The 20,161-nt window shown below is 38.8% G+C and overlaps 1 pseudogene; it reads right to left on the minus strand.

The window, feature by feature from the left end:
* Window positions 1–11,409: 11,409 nt before the first annotated feature.
* LOC121959065 overlaps window positions 11,410–20,161 on the minus strand; it is a 29,082-nt pseudogene continuing 20,330 nt past the window's right edge.

The following is a 20,161-nucleotide window of genomic DNA, read 5'->3' on the forward strand; positions in this document are numbered from 1 at the left end:
TCATGCACTACATTACTCTCTGTCTCTCAGGTTTTTAATCTACTCTACTCAATAATGTTGCTTGAGATGCATCTTCATTCTGAGCGTCTGTCCAACAACTCTGCACCATCCGGATTTGTCTGGGAACAATATGATTTTCACATGTGTAATGACTATAAAGGGGGCAAATATGTTTGGGCTTTTTTCACAATGTTGTGCTCTGTTCTGGGTTTCCCAGCATCTATTGTCATCTTCCAGGGGATGTTCAAGACATACAAGAGAGGAAATCCCCTCACACCAAATGATTTTTACATACTGAACCTCTCAGTCATGGATTTTATCTTCTTGCTTTTCATCCCACCAGGATTATTTAACCATTTTTTCTGGAAGAGTTGGCCATTTGAGGCGATTTGGAACTGTGTTTATGCCTTGAGCACGTGTGGGAGACCCCTCCTGATGGCTTGTATCTGTGTGGACTGTTACCTGGCTGTGGTTCATCCAATCACTTACCACAAGAGGAAAAGTCTGTCTCCCAGGGTTGTGATGGTGGGCATCGTTTGGACCTTGACAGTTGCTACCGGGATTATATATTTTCTTTGTTTCTGGTTATACTACACCATGTTTTCCATTATTCCATACACCATAGCTATGGTAATAATTGGAATCTGTGACTCTCTCATCCTCCACAAACTAATTACGTCTGACCCTGGCAGAAAAAACATCCACCCGCAGAAGCAAAGAGCCGTCCACACCCTCATCAACAGCCTGGTGATGACAGTCTTGTCTTACCTTCCGCCTGTGCTTTTGTTAGAAATTGGGAGACCCCTCAGCAGCAATCTCAGCACCTTCATATGTTCTGTAGCTCTGCCAACTACCACAACTTCAAGTTTGGGATCTGCTGTTATGCCAATACTCCACCTAAAGAATCAGGGAAAACTGGATTGTTTCAGGCTCAGATGCTGCAGGAATTATTAACTCTTGCAGCATCCTGTGCTAATTTCTGCTTTTCCCCCTTACATCCGACATCAGTCATATCAGGTTGTACAGATTGAAACGAGAGGCCAGAGAAGGTGACATATGAGAAATTGAGTGAGAAATCATTGGGATTAAAAACCATTAAAAAAAAAAAAAAAAAAGCATGCAGTGGTCTCATTAATAGCTGGTCCATACTTGTTCATTTAATTGTCTTCAAAAACTAAACTCTATGATGGAAGAACAAAAACTTGCAGGTTATTTATGTGATAAGTCAGTTTTTTCTCCCGTTTACTTCCATTTTGTGCTGTGCAACACCTCTAATGACACATCCTTGATTACAATCATTCCCCTCAAAACTGGTGGAAACATGGCGTGATTTGTCAAATGGCACCGAAGATCCAAGAATCATGATGGATGCGGTTCATGAACTGGAGCACCCAGGGATAGCACCCATAGAGACGTTCTCTGTCAAACCTCTCATCAGTGCGTTTACATGGACATAAGTAACCCGTTTATGATTGGGTTTTTGTTTTTTTTTTTTTGAGTATTCCATAACTTGAGCATGTGACCAGCATTTTCCATTTATGAGAAACCAGAATATGGTAGCTGGAGAACTCTGAAAAAAAGTGGGATATATATGCAGAATGTGAAAATGTGAATACCCTGAGCATCATATCCTGAATACAATCATAAGCAGGTTAAGCCTCATAAACAGGTTGTTCATGTCCATGTAACCACAGTTATAAGGGTTCTGGGTGGAACTTTGTACAAACCCCTTTTCCACCAAATTAGTTCTGGTTTTTGAACTGGTGCCGTTCAGGACTCTTTGAACCTCGGTGTTATTAAGTGATCCAGCCTGCATTTCTATCACTTTTCAGTGGAACCATTGTAATCGTGGATGTGTCATTGCAGAGGTCGTTGCACAATGTACAACGAAAGTAAAGAGTGGTTGTAAAATTGCACTGATAACCTTCAACTTTTGCTCTGTTAGAAGAGACAATTGTTTTTTTTTTACCAAAAAACAAACCTAGACCAACTGTTAATGAAACCACTGCACAATCTGATGACTTCCCACTTGACTTCTTCAATGTTAGCTTCTTCATCCTCTCTCTCCAACCTGTGGAATATCACACATCCAATGACGTCATCCCACATCACATTTCAGGTTAAAGGAAACCTGCTATGTTTTAGTTCCACCTGGGAACCAACTTTTTAGGTTCTGAACCAATTTCTTTTAGTCAAAATGCTCTGAACGGTATGGAACCTTTTATACCCTCACGCAACATCTCTTTCATGGATTGGTGCAAAAGTTACTACACATATAATGGATTTATCGCCATGACATTCGTCGTGTCCCCTTGGGATTAAATGTAGTAACTTTGGTGATGTGAACTTTGGCTCGCTGCTTAGTCACAAGATATCAACAGAGTGTATTATGTAAACACACAAACATCACTTTGTATATTCATGTCTCTCATTATGGGCCTCAGTGAGTCGTCTGTTCCCTTCAGGTCTGCTCTTTTTCCATATCTATATGATTTGCAAAACTGACACCAGGTCATGAGTTTGGATGTCTGCGAACAAACACTTGCAGCGGTCCCCACAGATGTTTGTTCACAAGGCATCAAGACACAGCTGCACCTCAGTAAAAACGTCTGAACAAAACCTCGTAAAAAAGGTACAGTAGTGTCTGTTTTTTCACGCATCAACCAACGTGTTGTAAAAGAAATGATAGACTGAACATTTTCTATGTTGCGTCAAACAATTTGCCAGTATTTTCACAGTACTTTGAGCTCCTTGAAGTGCAAATGTTCGTCTGTTCTTTACACATATTATAGCATGTAATGTTCTTTCTCTAATGTATGTTAACTGTGTCCCTCAGGTCTGTTATTGTCCAAACTCCTCTGCTCAGTAATGTCACTTCAGGTACAACTTTGCTTCAAGCCTCTGGCCAACAACTCTGCCCTGTTCGAATTTGTCTGGGAACAATTTGATTTTGAGATTTGTCAAGGCTTTAAAGATGATTTATACGTTTGGGCTTTTTTTGAAGTGCTGTGCTTCATTCTCGGTTTTCCTGCATCAGTCGTCATCATCTGGGGGATGTTTAAGACATACAAGGGAGGAACTTCCCTCACACCAAATGATTTTTTCATACTGAACCTCTCCGCCATGGATTTTATCTTCTTGCTCCTCATCCCACCTGGGTTATTAAATCATTTGATCTGGTATAGTTGGCCATTTGAAGCGACTTGGAACAGTTTTTATGCCTTGAGCACATGTGGGAGACCCCTCCTGATGGCTTGTATCTGTGTGGACTGTTACCTGGCTGTGGTTCATCCAATCACTTACCACAAGAGGAAAAGTCTGACTCCCAGGGTTGTGACTGCGGGAATCGTTTGGACTTTGACAATTGCTGTTGGGATTGCATACTTTCTTTGTTTCAAGTTATACATCACCATGTTTTCCATTGTACCATATATCATAGCTATGGTAATAATTGGAATCTGCGATTCTTTCATCCTCCATGAACTAAATAAGTCTGACCTGGGCAGAAAAAGCATCCATCCGCAGAAACAAAGAGCCATTCAGACTCTCATCAACAGTCTGGTGATGACAGTCTTGTCTTACATTCCTCCCATGCTTCTGTTTGCAGTCGGTCGGCTCCTGAACAGCGATCTCAGCACCCTCATTTGTTCTGTTGGTATTCCCATGACCATCACTTCCAGTTTGGGATCTGCTGTCATGCCAATACTCCACCTAAAAAATCAGGGAAAATTTGATCATTTTAGGCTCAGGAATTCTTAATTCATGCCTCCTCCGCTAATATCTGCTTTCTGCTCTTACACAGTGGTGTAATGTAATGAGGTCAGAATATTTTATTACATTACACCATTAAGAGGTTGTCAGCTTTCACTTTTACTCCACTACATTTTCTTGAAGCATATAAGTTACTTTCTACAAAATAGTGAAAGAGGGGAAGAAGGGATGGATGGAAGAATGAAGGAATGGGAGGGAAAGAAAAACTGGATTTTGTTCTTTAAATCCTTGAAGTTAAAAAAAAAATCCTTGTTTTTATTTAGGCATAATGTAAAGATCCTCTGCCAGAAAATGTTGAGATTATTATTATTATTATTTTTAATTTTGAGGGGTTTTTTTTGTGTCAGTTTGTGGTGTTGGTGGTGCCCCTACACACTCGTGAGGGGGCCATGTCCCCCACCTCCCTTTCTGAAATCTACACCTGTGTTTAACATGTTTTTATGTGGTTCTCTCCCTGATTTCATTTGTCATGTTTTTCTTGTGTGTTGCTGCTCATTATATGTGTGATATATTGTGTTTACACTAATGTTTTGATTTACTGTTAAGATAGAATCAGAAAAACATACTAAACATACTTAACTCTGTCGGTCACGGATCATCGTTATTTATTTTACTGTCAAACAAATATGCAAAACATATACATACCAAAAGCATCTTTGTGGTCGTGTGAGCACTGATGCAAACTTTTCTCCGACCTGTTTCCCTTTGCAGGACAAGCAAAGGAAGTGCACCTGCACTGCTGATATTGATTATTGAGGAGCCTGATGCTACACCTACATTTAACCGTCTCACTGCTGCCCTCTTTTGTGCTACTTAATGTACATAATTGTAAATAAAAACAAAAGAATAAAAAAAGAAAAGAAAAGTGTTTACATTTATATATTAATAAATGTATATATATTTCAATATAAATCAATAGCTAAATGCCTTACAAAATAAAACTCACAATAAAAACTGTTGAACTCAGTTGTTCTTGCTCATGATTATTGATAGTAAACCACAGATACTTCATACTGTAGTAAAGAACAGGTGACTGCTCAGCTGAGGTGGTTCTGGGCGCCGCTGGAGGTACTACATCTCTCAGCATGCTGTAGTGATGGGATTACTGGTGGATTTTTCTAAGGAAAAACATATCTGAGCTACTTTTAGCTGGATAATTAGAAAGAAATCCCAAACCTTTATATTAATTGTATTAAACCACAAACAATGGCTAAAAATCAAATGAGGCAAAAAACAAACATACAGGAAAATGCCTTACTTTTATTCACAAGCACATTAACTGGATTTCTGAAAGATTATTTTCCTCAATGGATTTACCATTGGGTCCTTGTGTAAAATGATCTGTTGCTAATGTAAATGATGAAGGTGGAAAGCTCATCTTTCATGACAGTTGTTGTCACACAGGCGTGCAGGTACAAACAAGTATCATTTACATTCTGTGGTACTGAACATGTATGTTGGGGAAAGTACACTGTGTAATGGAAAAATGTATTTTCCAACAAATCACAAGTAATTCAAAGAGTGTTTCACAAAAACAGACGGACAAAAAAGGGTTGTATTTTTTTGTTTATTTTTCTACTTTGGTTTAGGATTTTTGCGTCAGGCTGTTGTTCAAAAACCTTTGACTCTAATGTGTCAACAAAATGAAACAAGAGTTTTGAACCCAACTTTATTCCATTCCACATTTCTGATGGGATGTGCATGAAAATATACACATATTTAGTTAGATAATGCATCCTTTGCATATTTAAAATTCCCAAAAACATATAAAAAAACCCAATAATCTTAATGTAAGAAATCAGCTGGGGAAGTTTCATGCCAAAATCTGTTTGTTTTAACCCTTTAGAACCTGGAATGATTTGTTTTTCTGTGTTCAGATGCCTTTCACAAGCATTTTAACCTACAGAACCTTAGAAAATTGGTTCTGATTTCTTTTCTTTTCTTTTAAAACATGGGAACAAGGCAATGAGCAACTTGGCAAGAAATGTGCGATCAGAAAAAACCATGTTTAGATTTATATTATATATTAATTATATATTTTAAAAAAAAAATATAAATATATTGTCAGAATTTTTTAAAGATTTTATTTTTCACACTTTCTTAGGGTCATTTTCTTGTTTTGTTTTGTTTTGTTTTGTTTCTATTCTTTTTTGTGGGTTTTTTTTCCGTTTTTTCTGTGACTTTTTACTAATTATTTCCAAATTTCTGTGCTATTTCTTCTCAAATTACATTTTCAGCTAATATCTCCCCCAGCCTGACCTTCTGACCTCTTCAAACTACCCAGATTCCCCAAATAGAGCAGAGGCATGATCACACTCCCTGCAGTCGGGGTTATCAGGATGGGTATTGCTAAAAAGCATTCATACACTCTGTCATCACTGATGAGCAGATCCCCGAGGATGTATGCCAGCACCGGGGGGACGTACGAGGTGACGGTCATGACCATGCTGTTGGTGATGATCTGGAGAGCCTTCTTCTTCCTGGGGTGGAGGTCTCCGACCGTACGGGTGGATCTCTTCAGAGTCCAGAGGATGGAGACATCACACACGATAATGATGAGCAGCGCTATGATGTACACAAACATGGCCCAGGCGCTGTGGTTCATCTCATCGACGACTGTGAAGGTGGTCCCTTGAGCCACGGTGACAGTCCACACGGCAGCAGCCATGAGGACACGGGGAGTCAGACTCTTCCTGGTGCGGTAGGTGACAGGATTGACCACAGCCAGGTAACAGTCCAGACAGATACATGCTGTGAAAAGAGGTCATCCAGCCAGGTTCAGGGCGTACAGAAAATCGCTCACCATTTGAATGGATCTGATGTTCCACAGGAAGAAGTTACACAGTCCAAATGGGACAAAAACCAAGAAGACCAAGTCCATGATGGTCAGGTTGAGCATGAAGACATCGTTGGGGGAGACGGGGGTTCCTGCTCTGTGTCTCTGAGAAAGTTCCCAGGGAACAGCAACACACGCAGGACAGCCAACCAGAGAGAAGAGAGAGCCGAGAGAAGCCCAGATGATAATACCTGCCATCATGTCCTCACAGTGTCCACGCACGTCCTCTGAAGACTCACTGAAATTTGAGGTTAGATTCTGGAAGCGTGGATGGACATGGACAAACATTTCTCATCAGCAGTGACTCCTCGATTGCTTTTACCTGAAATAAAACAAGAATAGATAAAATACCCACAAAGCAAATAAAGATTTCCAGTTTTTATTTATCACAAGCCGAGATCTGTTAAATCTGACCCTGAGGATCGGGCTGTATTTACGGACCAGACTTTGCAATTTGGGTATCTTTTGAAAATTGTGATTTGAATATGCAAGTGACATCAAGGATCATTTTACAATTTCGGTCTGCAATGATGTTTTCATAAACAAAGCATCAAGCTGACTGCAGATTCTGTTAGTTGGAGTTATTATGATACAGTCTGGCCTGTGTTAAAATAGGTTTCTAATACAGGTACAGGTCAAAGGTCAGGGGTTGATCTTTACTGCCCAGGCCAGTTGAAAAAAAAAAACTCTTTAGCTACCAGAACAACTCTGCTGTTAATCAACACTTTCACCTCAAATCATTCTAGTTTACATTCAAATGTTTTAAATGACATATAAAACATCATATGTAAATGGACAGTTTATAGCTCAGCTTGATTGTTCAAATTATACAAGACAAATGCCACTTTTGCTTAAGACCTATCTTCAGTTTGGTTTGTTTTGGCCATTTTCCCGAAAGGTGATTTTTTAAATTTTGTGCTCACTGAATTATAACTTGTTCCCACAAGACTAAAAGAAAAAAAAATGTTTCGGGATTTTAGGGGCTCCATAGTGGACTGAATTGTACCGGCAGAAATGGGGATTCATCTGCATTCATTCAACCTCTTAAAGCGACAGTTCACCCCAAAATCAAAAATACATGATTTTACTCTTACCTGTACCTATTTTTGATTTGGAGTGAACTGCTCCTTTAAACCTTTGCGCTTGTTTCCCAACAACTCATAAGGACATTAAAAAACCTCAACATAATTTACCCCACCCAAAAAAACCCAAGACTTCAACAATATTTACATCTGATTAAATGGTGTAGTCTTCCTTGAATATTTCAGTGTAAACTTCATGTAGCTTTAATCAAAAGCTTGAATGAGCTGAAACTAAATAAGTATAACTTATCCAACTTTAAAGCTACTTAAAGAGGAAATAAAAGGAGAAAATTGGACATTTAGTTGTTCTCTACATGTTATACTGAATCATACAAAGTAGTTAAATGCTGTTGTCAGTGGAAACAGCACAAAAACAGACCAAAACTACTTATGAAGAGAAAAAAAGGAGCAAAAATCAAGTTATATTTTCAACATGATTCGAAAAACAATACAAGGGGATCTCATCCTCTTTCTCCATGAAGTTGATGCTGTTGTTGTAGTTCCAGTTACCATCACTGGGTGGCAGGAACAGTTTGTTGTGTGTATTAATCTGTAACTGAGATTCCACATTTCTGCCGCTCATTATGTGCATAAAATCAGTTAGTTTAAGACAGACCAAATTGATTGCATTACATTATTATCTGTGTCTATGTAAAGACATAATATTTCAATCATGGATTATTTGAAATCAAAGAAATCATCACTATATAGGTTTTATATACTAGGCCTATTTTGCATCACTGCAGAGTTCAGGATTTAACTCAAATAAAAAGAGGGTTAAAAGAGGGCCAGTGTTAAATGAGAGGGAAAATAATTAAATATAGAACCTTTACAGACTTTTTCACTCTAGAAACACATAGAAGACACTGAATTTTAAGTGTTACATATACTTTTAATGACACACACAACATATGCAAACAATTCCATATAAAATGACCATTTCTTCATAAAATATTTTCTTATGCGTTTACTGCTGCTTCCCTCCACAGTAGAGCAACTGGTCACAATGTGTTCAATCAAATTAGCTACCAAAGTGATTGTTTTATTTATATATATATATATATATATATATATATATATATATATATTATATATATATATATATATATATATATAGATATATAGATATATATATACTACACATTTACATTATGGGACTTACTGACCAAATAAGAAAGGATGCATTAAAAAAAAAAATCCCGATAAAATGGTTATTATTATTATTCATGTCCTGACACAATCACACCTTCTGTGAAAGATAAAAAAATATTCACATGAAAAGTAAAAAAGATACATTTTCTTCAAAATGTAAATTACAGGTATTTAATTTTTTTATAAAAACCTTCAGCTCACTCCCGTTAGTTAACTGTTCCTTCCTCTTGGGCTACCACTAGATTAAAACATGCAGAGTTTCTTGCTTTGGTCATATTTGAAACTTTTTAACACACTTTTGTGGATATTTAACACTTATAAAACAGCGACAGGCCTCATTTTCATTAAATTTAGACTTCACTCAATCTAACAAATTAAAAAGGGAAATAAACCATGTACTCTTTGACATTCAGCTGATTAAATGGAGGTCCATTTCCAACAGAGTGATGACAAAAAGCAAGTCCTTATAATTATTGAAACCTTTGTCAAAATAATGACTTAGTATCAATTCTCATTATTTCTGAGAAAGTTTCTCGTTATTTTGAGATACTAAGTGATGATTTCAAGAAAGTTTATTATTATTATTATTATTATGACACAGGATTCTTTCTTTTCATCATATTTGCAGAAACTGGCTTCCATAGCTTCCAATCATTGAGCTGATCAGATTCAGCATTTTACCCAAGAGCACTTCAACTGGAAGAATGGCAGAAAGATTTTGGTAAACTTCCAAGTCACCAAACAGTGACCAGTGCCAGTCCCCAGGCTGCTTTTAGCCCAACTAAACCGTTCTATACGGAAATAAACTAGAGAAAGGACACATGGTTTTAAGGACGTCAGCAAGTAGGTCAGTCCCTAATCCGTGAGATTTCTGGGTCATGTGTCAGCCACATCTAAAATAAACATTTTATACAAGAAGACATTACAGTGTAAACACCAGTACATTAATTGTGATTGTATATAAGGTCTCATAATATCCAGGAGAAATATCACATTCTTAAGGAAGCTAGAACATCTGAGCTGTGCTATGACATTGTTGTGATCCTGTGAAAACCTTGTATCTCCAGCAGAGGGGATGTTCACGTTTGTAGGTACTCATTGATTTAAAGGGACAGTCCACCCCCAAAATCAGAAAAAAAAAATAGCTCTGATGTTAAACTGCTCACAAGGTCTGTTCATTATTCTGAGTGATCAGGTCATGATTTCTGGAAAGAGACATTGCTGTTAAGTTTTTTCAAATGTATTTTTTTGTTGCTTTTAGCACCGCAGGCCGAGTGCCATCTAGCTTCATTACACTGGAGAGAATGTAGACATCTTTCGGGCCGATATCTCCAACGCTCTAAAACTCACACAGAAGTGAAATCGAGATGATAAATGGCACTACAGGTACAAACGAAAAATAGATGTTTTTGATTTTGGGGTGAATTGTCTCTTAAGGATTCAATGGCACTTTCAGGTAACATAAAAAAACTGTTGCACTTTTAATTTTCCATTTGAGGTTTTAAGTTTTACATCAGTTAATCTCTTTTAAATCTTTCAAAATACTGCAGAGCTAACACAAAAATACACTTTAGTTAATCTAAAATCTGCTTTTATGGAGATGTGAGGTCTTCCCCTGACAGCAACAATACATATGAAGGGTTTCATTCCAAAACACTATACTCTATATGCATTATACCATTATACAGTATATAAACATGAAAAAACTGTTATATAACTCTTATCACACAATAATAATTCAATTCTAAACAATGTTAGTATATGATAGTTGATGGTATTGAAATAAAATCTTACATTTTTATGTTATTTTTATATAAGAAATCGTTATATAAAATCAGGTTTAATTTATAGAGAATCCTTTATCTGGAACAAAACTCTTCAAAACCTGTATGAGATCATCAAAATAAAAGACTTTCCGAATAAAACTGTTGTGTTGATGGAGGGCTGGACACATTTTAACAACGATGCCTGTCACGATAATTACGTTATGAACCGAAGTCATGTCTACATATCGTATAATAGTGCCTGTTGTGTTTACATGCTTATTAGTTTACATAAGAATGTCACTAACCTTTTAGCCATTGTGATGCCAGAATAAACAGCAGGATTTGGCAGTTTATTGCCTTATACATAATGACTCTGCCAAAATGTCTAATTTTTATTAACAGACCCTGAGAGTCCATATTTTTATTGTTTTGTTTAGTTTGGTTTTATTTAATTTTATTCATTTAGGATATTTTTTTCACATTCCAATGTCTGAATTTTTTTTAAGAATTAAAAGTTAATTGCTCTTTTTAATGGTGTACTTCCCTTATTATGCAATCCTATTTTAATTATATCAGTGGCAAAAAATGGTCTTAAAATGACAGTAATGTTTAATGCAATATTTCTGAGACAATATATCGTATATCCACAAAAAATAGTTATCGTGACAGGCCTATCGTCAATTGTTCCAAGACTTGTTTTGGTATTTTGAGCCCAAAACACTGAACCACATTCAGTGGACGAGCTCCAAACCTCTGCCGAAGAAAACTCTGTTTCTCTCTTTTCAAAGCTGAGACAATCAGTCGTTGGGACGTGCGAGTTGGGAGAGCGCTGACTTTCCAACATGGACATGAGGTCAGACAATGGCTGCATTGACTCTGGTTTTGACCTCCCCCAGCCCCAACACCAGTTAACATGAAAAAAGCACTCAAAAAAAAAAAGGCTGTTGATTATTAACTGGGATGCCAGTGTGTTCTCGCTGAGTGGAATTTGAGCCATGCATTGATTATCCAACCCGAGCGAAGCAATGTTTTTGCCTCCTCAGATTCACATTCAGCTCCAGTGTCGAGTGTTCACTTTACACAAACAGCAAAACTGCTTTTTGTTCCATAAAGAGGAGCAAATGCATGTATGTAAATACATATCTACACATGGGAATTCTTCACGTCTTGTCAAATATACTTACAATAGTTTGCGATGCTTTTCGCACAGTGAAAGGCCACAAAAACCAAAAGGCTCATTGTGATGACACAAGCCTGGGGTACATATGCAATATAATAACATGTAGTGCATTGTGCATAATTTAAAATGCACATATCTTTCCCTAATTATTTGCAAAACTGTAAATCCCTGAAAAGTTGGCTCTAACTTAGACACAAGTACATTTTGTCTTTATAACAAAAACACCATTTCTGAGATTTTTGCAGTTCAAAAAGTCTGCCAGCACCTCGTATCTCATCTGTCGTACCACAAAGTAGCTGCAGCCGAGACACTAACAACCACATACATCAGTGTGGCACAATGCCTCTGTCTTCTCCATACAGGATGCCTTTCTTTCAGGGAGCATGTTTACTGGCCAGATGGGCTGCAGGGCCTTCTCGGGCCAAAACAAAATGGCTTTGAGTGTGTTGAAGACCCCCATCAGGTCAGAGACAAAGTGACCAGAATACTAAACACCACCTTCAGTGCATATCATGGCTCACTTTGTCACTTTGTGCTATATGGGTTTTTTTCTCTTTTTAGCTGGGCTGAGGAGCATATCAAGTGGAGGAAAAATGAAAATATGCTTCAAGTGTAGAAACCACCACAGACATTGAACAAATTAAATGAACATTAAAAAACCTCAGCATTCATTAATCTCGTCAAATGTTGTTCTTTGACTCGTCTCGTACCATGGTGGGTTTTTTCAAACTCCTTTTGTCATCAAGTACTGACTACTAGAGAGGCTGAGGAAACTTCTTTTTTTTGGCACTTAATGGTCACACAGAAAGCGCAGATTGCTGAGAGGAAGACAGGAATACAAATGATGCCACAGACACCAGATTAATGCTACACTGTGTTGAGTCATGGTGCGTCACAACTGGGCGATTCGGTGCCGGACAACCTTGACCGGTTTGGACTGGGATGCATTGCTCCGTATCGAGATTCGACTCCACATGCACTTTCTAATCCCAAAATCTATCACACACCTGGCTCATTTCTGTCACACAAATAGTCATCTTCCCTTTCTCTCGCTCCTCGTTTTCCTCAGTAGAACACAAGCTGTGACTCCTCTTGAGTTCGTCACATTACTCCATCTCCTCAAGTGTATCCACTCCAAGTGTCTGCTAGTCCCAGATACTCTGGATTCTCTGCCGTGGGGGTCACAAACCCCATTCATGTGCCTGGGCACTCCTCCGTCTCTCTCCTCAGGACTGTCTGCAGCCCCGGCTACAGCATTGGCTTTGGCTACGAGGTCCAGGTAGTACGGGTTATCAAAGGCAGGAGATGTGGTGGACCCAGTGCGAACAGGGACCAAGTATCCTGGGTTTTCCACGCTGTGACCGGAGCTCAGTCCGTTAGGGAGGCGATGGTCTACTCTGGAGCCTTTACGAGGCAGAGTGGTGGGCCGCTCGGGGATCCCCGGCCTGAGATCCTGAATCTCCTGGTTGACGTACTCTGAAGAGACGGAGGGGGAGAGAAAACATGCTGAAATTATATCAAACACTTTCTTTCATATTGTTGATAATGAAAGCATTCTCTTACTCACCTGGTAAGGCATGATTATGATTATACCCATGAGTCCGCCTGGGCAGAGAGTGATGAAGGTGATGAGGATGATGAAAGCCATTTGGCCCATCTGTTTCCAGGTCGCCCTGGCTCCCATTTTGGAGTAGGTTGGGTCTTTGCAGTAGCGTCCGGGGCTGGCTGGGGGCAGTGAGGGGGTCGTCGGGTCCGTCAAGAAAGACAGAGTCAGACTGCCCCCCGGCTGAGGTGCTGCGAGCCAGTGTTGGGTACTGAGGAATCCATATGTTGTTGGAGGTGCTGGCTCCTAAAGGTAAGGTTGGGTACTGGCTGCGACCAAGAGTGCTCAGGGAGGAGTACATGCTCCGGGGGCCGCGGCGACAGAGGGCTCAACATCTAAGCCCTGATCTCTGCTCTGCTGGAGAGAGAGGCAAAATGAATGATGAAAATTAAACAAGATTAGGAATTCAGACAAGTAAAGGTTCCCAGGTCTCCATTCTGCTTGGACCTTATTTTTTCACGTCTTTATATCTAAATGACTAAAGAGGGCTGCAATGTAACCACTCGAGGCAATTTACATCCACTAAAATTGTTTGTTTTTGTAATTAAAAGCCTCAGATTATCATCTAAGGGTTTGACAACATTATGGAAAAGAGCCCTACAGAGATAGACCTCTTTGTAAAAGAATTAGATCCTTTTGTTTAACCAAAAAGCCCTGAAATCGCCACCTTCGAAGCCACCAGACTCAATTTAAATAAACAACTATTTTATCATCATAAAATACACTTCATTCAAAGATGAAACAATTAAAATAAAAACTCACAAAGACCTTCCTGGTTTGTTTTTCTATTAAAGTAAACCATTAATTCACCCAATTAGATTTGAAAATATGCCGGCTATACACGGTAAAAGCAGTCGAGCAGTTGGTTTTTTCTGTGTAGTGTACTTATGGGGACATTTTGGTCCCCAGATTTTGCTACAGAGTAACTGCTCTTGACTTTCACGCTATTCTTTGCAGCCGCAGACATGCAGGCAGCAGCACAAAGGGAGAGAGCCCATCATAAGTCGAAGAAGTGATGAGTTTACAGCTCACAGCAAATTAATAAGATACAGTCTTTGACTTTCGTTGATATGTAGTCTTGAGAAAAAATGTTGCGTATTTGAAATCTGCTGTTAGCTTGTTTAATATCTGACGTGAATCTGTCATACTGAATGTCCTCCTGAGCCCAGTTCAAACTTAATATGGGAAACAAAATGAACTGTCTAATATTCGTATTGACCAGCCAAATCCGATTTGACTGGTATAATTCGGAGTCGAGCACAGCCCTAGCAAAAATTAATACTGATTCAAATGGAGTCTTGTGAGTTTGGCAATAATGATTTTGGGGCTGTTTCTGGTTCAAGAAGATCTTATTCTTTGACAAAAAATGTCTATCTCTGTAGTGTTAATTTCCATTATGTTATCAGACATTTAGAATAATAATGTGGGCTGGTCAGAGACAAAAATAAGCACTTTTAGTGGACGTACATTGACGGCGCATGATTGCCCCAAGTGGTTACATTGCAGTCTGTTATGTGGCTGCCGGCTGCAGTGCTCTCACTAAATACTGGACCATTTCAAAAACCAATGTTCACATCAGACACTTAGACACAAAAACATGGGAAATTAGGGTTCAGGTTGAAAAACACCAAAGTTAACATTAGACGAATCATCTTTCCTCACTGACCCTGTATGACTGGTGTCTCGATGGCCCGTTAGCTTGAACCCCGTCTCCCTGAGTCCGAGGGAAGTGGTTTGGCTGAGGCACCAGATACTCCTCAGCATCCAGCAGGTCCCTCATGTTGTTCCCCTCCTCCTCCAGAAGCATGCGGAAGAACTGGCTGTCCACTGGGCTGGACATGCTCATCTGCTCGTCGTTCTGCAAGACGAAGAAAGAACAACACGGATGGAAAACCCAGTCGATTGTATATGAAAGTCTTAATTTATCCCTAATAGATATAATCTTTTTTTTTAAAGATTATTTTTTGGCATTTTAGCCTTTATTAGACAGGACAGATCAGTAGCGTGAAAGGGGGAGAGAGCGGGAACGACATGCAGCAAAGGGCCACGAGCGGGAGTCGAACCCGAGGCCGCTGCGGCAAGGACACCGCCTTCATTCATGGGGCGCCTGCTTTATCCACTCAGCAACCAGACGCCCCATAATCTCTCTTTTTTGAGAAAAATACAGGGAAAAAGCATTTGAGACAACAAGTACAATATACATGACAAGAGCATTACGAGATGCAACCACAGTAACAAAAATTAAAACATCTGCAGTATGAAACACACTTCTACATACCTGAATGACAACATAGCGAGGTGGATCTCTGGCCATGGCACTAAAATCATTCACCAGATCTTTGAACCTCGGTCTGCTGTCTGGGTCAATCATCCAACCTGCAATACAAATGTAAAAATCAAGCTGTAAATCAATCATCTGCAACGCTGACCACCAAAATGCGACTCTTTGAAGGGACAAGTAATATGGACAACTTTTTAAAACACAGTGTTGTAATGAACAAAAACTAATCTGCTTATTCATCCATGTTCATGTACAATTTCCATATAAATCATCCTGTTGATTTTAATCAGATTAAGCTTTGAGACGCAGACAAAAATCTAAATTTAACTACTGACATTTGACCATGATCATGTAGACGTCGATGGTGCAGATGAGCGGCTGGGGAAGCCGCTCTCCTCCCTCTAAAACATTTGGGATATCTCTGGCTGGGATCATGTCGTAGGGTTTTGCACCAAATGTCATCAGCTCCCACACTGTCACACCTGAGAAGGAAATGTACCGTTACAACAGCAGAACTTTAAATTAAATCAAATATCTACCAATATGACGGTTATGATTTCATATATCAGCTGACATTTATTTTTCCAGTGAGGATTTACAGCAGATTGGAAACCCATTCACTGCATAGTCAACTGCTAACTGCATAGAAACTATTTTTATTTGTTTGTAAAAATTTAATCTTTTTGTTTTTTTTAGGCATGTTTGTAATCCCTAATGATCCTATCTATACACATTTTGTGGCATCATATCAGCTTGTGACATTTTTTTTTATCACAGATAAATAACAGACAAACATAAATGCTCATAACGACAGGCTCAGAAGCGCTGTGAAAAAAGCACACAGCATATCGTCTCAAACAGATTGAATTACATTTACTTATAAAAAAAAAATGTTGTCATCCAAAAAGAAATCCAAATCCCAAAACTGAAAATAGATTACCTACCAAACGAAAAAATATCTGAATAGTCAAATGTTTGGGCCCAGCCCTACTATTTTTCCGTATTTATTGCTTCTTTTCTGAAGTAATCAAAACTGCGAACTGCTTTTGTTCCAAAATTAAGTGTCCGTTATTCAAATTTTATCACATATATTACTAATGAAAGAAAGAGAGTTTAAATGAATATAAATAGTTCACAAAACCTCATTTGGTGAAAAAGGCAAACAAAGAAATTAATTTTGCAGCCTGATCGGAGAGTGACGTCTGGAGCTATTTATTTATTTACCTACCTACCTCTGACAGAGGTCAGTTGGGCTGGGTTTGCTTGTTCTCTCAATTGTACTCCTTTCGTTTGCTGTTTCGGACCATACCCAAATCCAAGGGAGGGTACTGTCCTGTCTCAAATACCTGTGGCTCCTTGCAGAGACCGCCCCAGACCCCTTCACATTTATTTAAACTGATGTTCTTCATCTGTGTTTCTAGGTGCCGATTAAATGGATGGCCCTTGAGTCTATCCTGCACAGGAAGTTTACTCATCAGAGTGACGTCTGGAGCTACGGTCAGTATCAATTTGTGAAACGACTGCATAGAGACATAATGTTAGGACAAAAACAAAAAAATGTGTTGATGTCCGATCAGGCTGCAAAATTAATTTCTTTGTTTGCCTTTTTCACCAAATGAGGTTTTGTGAACTATTTATATTCATTTAAACTCTCTTTCTTTCATTAGTAATATATGTGATAAAATTTGAATAACGGACACTTAATTTTGGAACAAAAGCAGTTCGCAGTTTTGATTGCCTCAGAAAAGAAGCAATAAATATGGAAAAATAGTAGGGCTGGGCCCAAACATTTGACTATTCAGATATTTTTTCGTTTGGTAGGTAATCTATTTTCAGTTTTGGGATTTGGATTTCTTTTTGGATGACAACATTTTTTTTATAAGTAAATGTAATTCAATCTGTTTGAGACGATATGCTGTGTGCTTTTTTCACAGCGCTTCTGAGCCTGTCGTTATGAGCATTTATGTTTGTCTGTTATTTATCTGTGATAAAAAAAAAATGTCACAAGCTGATATGATGCCACAAAAAGTGTATAGATAGGATCATTAGGGATTACAAACATGCCTAAAAAACAAAAAGATTAAATTTTTACAAACAAATAAAAATAGTTTCTATGCAGTTAGCAGTTGACTATGCAGTGAATGGGTTTCCAATCTGCTGTAAATCCTCACTGGAAAAATAAATGTCAGCTGATATATGAAATCATAACCGTCATATTGGTAGATATTTGATTTAATTTAAAGTTCTGCTGTTGTAACGGTACATTTCCTTCTCAGGTGTGACAGTGTGGGAGCTGATGACATTTGGTGCAAAACCCTACGACATGATCCCAGCCAGAGATATCCCAAATGTTTTAGAGGGAGGAGAGCGGCTTCCCCAGCCGCTCATCTGCACCATCGACGTCTACATGATCATGGTCAAATGTCAGTAGTTAAATTTAGATTTTTGTCTGCGTCTCAAAGCTTAATCTGATTACAATCAACAGGATGATTTATATGGAAATTGTACATGAATATGGATGAATAAGCAGATTAGTTTTTGTTCATTACAACACTGTGTTTTAAAAAGTTGTCCAGATTACTTGTCCCTTAAAAGAGTCGCATTTTGGTGGTCAGCGTTGCAGATGATTGATTTACAGCTTGATTTTTACATTTGTATTGCAGGTTGGATGATTGACCCAGACAGCAGACCGAGGTTCAAAGATCTGGTGAATGATTTTAGTGCCATGGCCAGAGATCCACCTCGCTATGTTGTCATTCAGGTATGTAGAAGTGTGTTTCATCCTGCAGATGTTTTAATTTTTGTTACTGTGGTTGCATCTCGTAATGCTCTTGTCATGTATGTTGTACTTGTTGTCTCAAATGCTTTTTCCCTGTATTTTTCTCAAAAAAGAGAGATTATGGGGCGTCTGGTTGCTGAGTGGATAAAGCAGGCGCCCCATGAATGAAGGCGGTGTCCTTGCCGCAGCGGCCTCGGGTTCGACTCCCGCTCGTGGCCCTTTGCTGCATGTCGTTCCCGCTCTCTCCCCCTTTCACGCTACTGATCTGTCCTGTCTAATAAAGGCTAAAATGCCAAAAAATAATCTTTAAAAAAAAAGATTATATCTATTAGGGATAAATTAAGACTTTCATATACAATCGACTGGGTTTTCCATCCGTGTTGTTCTTTCTTCGTCTTGCAGAACGACGAGCAGATGAGCATGTCCAGCCCAGTGGACAGCCAGTTCTTCCGCATGCTTCTGGAGGAGGAGGGGAACAACATGAGGGACCTGCTGGATGCTGAGGAGTATCTGGTGCCTCAGCCAAACCACTTCCCTCGGACTCAGGGAGACGGGGTTCAAGCTAACGGGCCATCGAGACACCAGTCATACAGGGTCAGTGAGGAAAGATGATTCGTCTAATGTTAACTTTGGTGTTTTTCAATCTGGACCCTAATTTCCCATGTTTTTGTGTCTAAGTGTCTGATGTGAACATTGGTTTTTGAAATGGTCAAGTACTTAGTGAGAGCACTGCAGCCGGCAGCCACATAACAGGCTGCAATGTAACCACTTGGGGCAATCATGCGCCGTCAATGTACGTCCACTAAAAGTGCTTATTTTTGTCTCTGACCAGCCCACATTATTATTCTAAATGTCTGATAACATAATGGAAATTAACACTACAGAGATAGACATTTTTTGTCAAAGAATAAGATCTTCTTGAACCAGAAACAGCCCCAAAATCATTATTGCCAAACTCACAAGACTCCATTTGAATCAGTATTAATTTTTGCTAGGGCTGTGCTCGACTCCGAATTATACCAGTCAAATCGGATTTGGCTGGTCAGTATGAATATTAGACAGTTCATTTTGTCTCCCATATTAAGTTTGAACTGGGCTCAGGAGGACATTCAGTATGACAGATTCACGTCAGATATTAAACAAGCTAACAGCAGATTTCAAATACGCAACATTTTTTCTCAAGACTACATATCAACGAAAGTCAAAGACTGTATCTTATTAATTTGCTGTGAGCTGTAAACTCATCACTTCTTCGACTTATGATGGGGTCTCTCTCCCTTTGTGCTGCTGCCTGCATGTCTGCGGCTGCAAAGAATAGCGTGAAAGTCAAGAGCAGTTACTCTGTAGCAAAATCTGGGGACCAAAATGTCCCCATAAGTACACTACACAGAAAAAACCAACTGCTCGACTGCTTTTACCGTGTATAGCCGGCATATTTTCAAATCTAATTGGGTGAATTAATGGTTTACTTTAATAGAAAAACAAACCAGGAAGGTCTTTGTGAGTTTTATTTTAATTGTTTCATCTTTGAATGAAGTGTATTTTATGATGATAAAATAGTTGTTTATTTAAATTGAGTCTGGTGGCTTCGAAGGTGGCGATTTCAGGGCTTTTTGGTTAAACAAAAGGATCTAATTCTTTTACAAAGAGGTCTATCTCTGTAGGGCTCTTTTCCATAATGTTGTCAAACCCTTAGATGATAATCTGAGGC

This window comes from Plectropomus leopardus, chromosome 19 (genome assembly GCF_008729295.1).
Source record: "Plectropomus leopardus isolate mb chromosome 19, YSFRI_Pleo_2.0, whole genome shotgun sequence".
NCBI lineage: Eukaryota > Metazoa > Chordata > Actinopteri > Perciformes > Serranidae > Plectropomus > Plectropomus leopardus.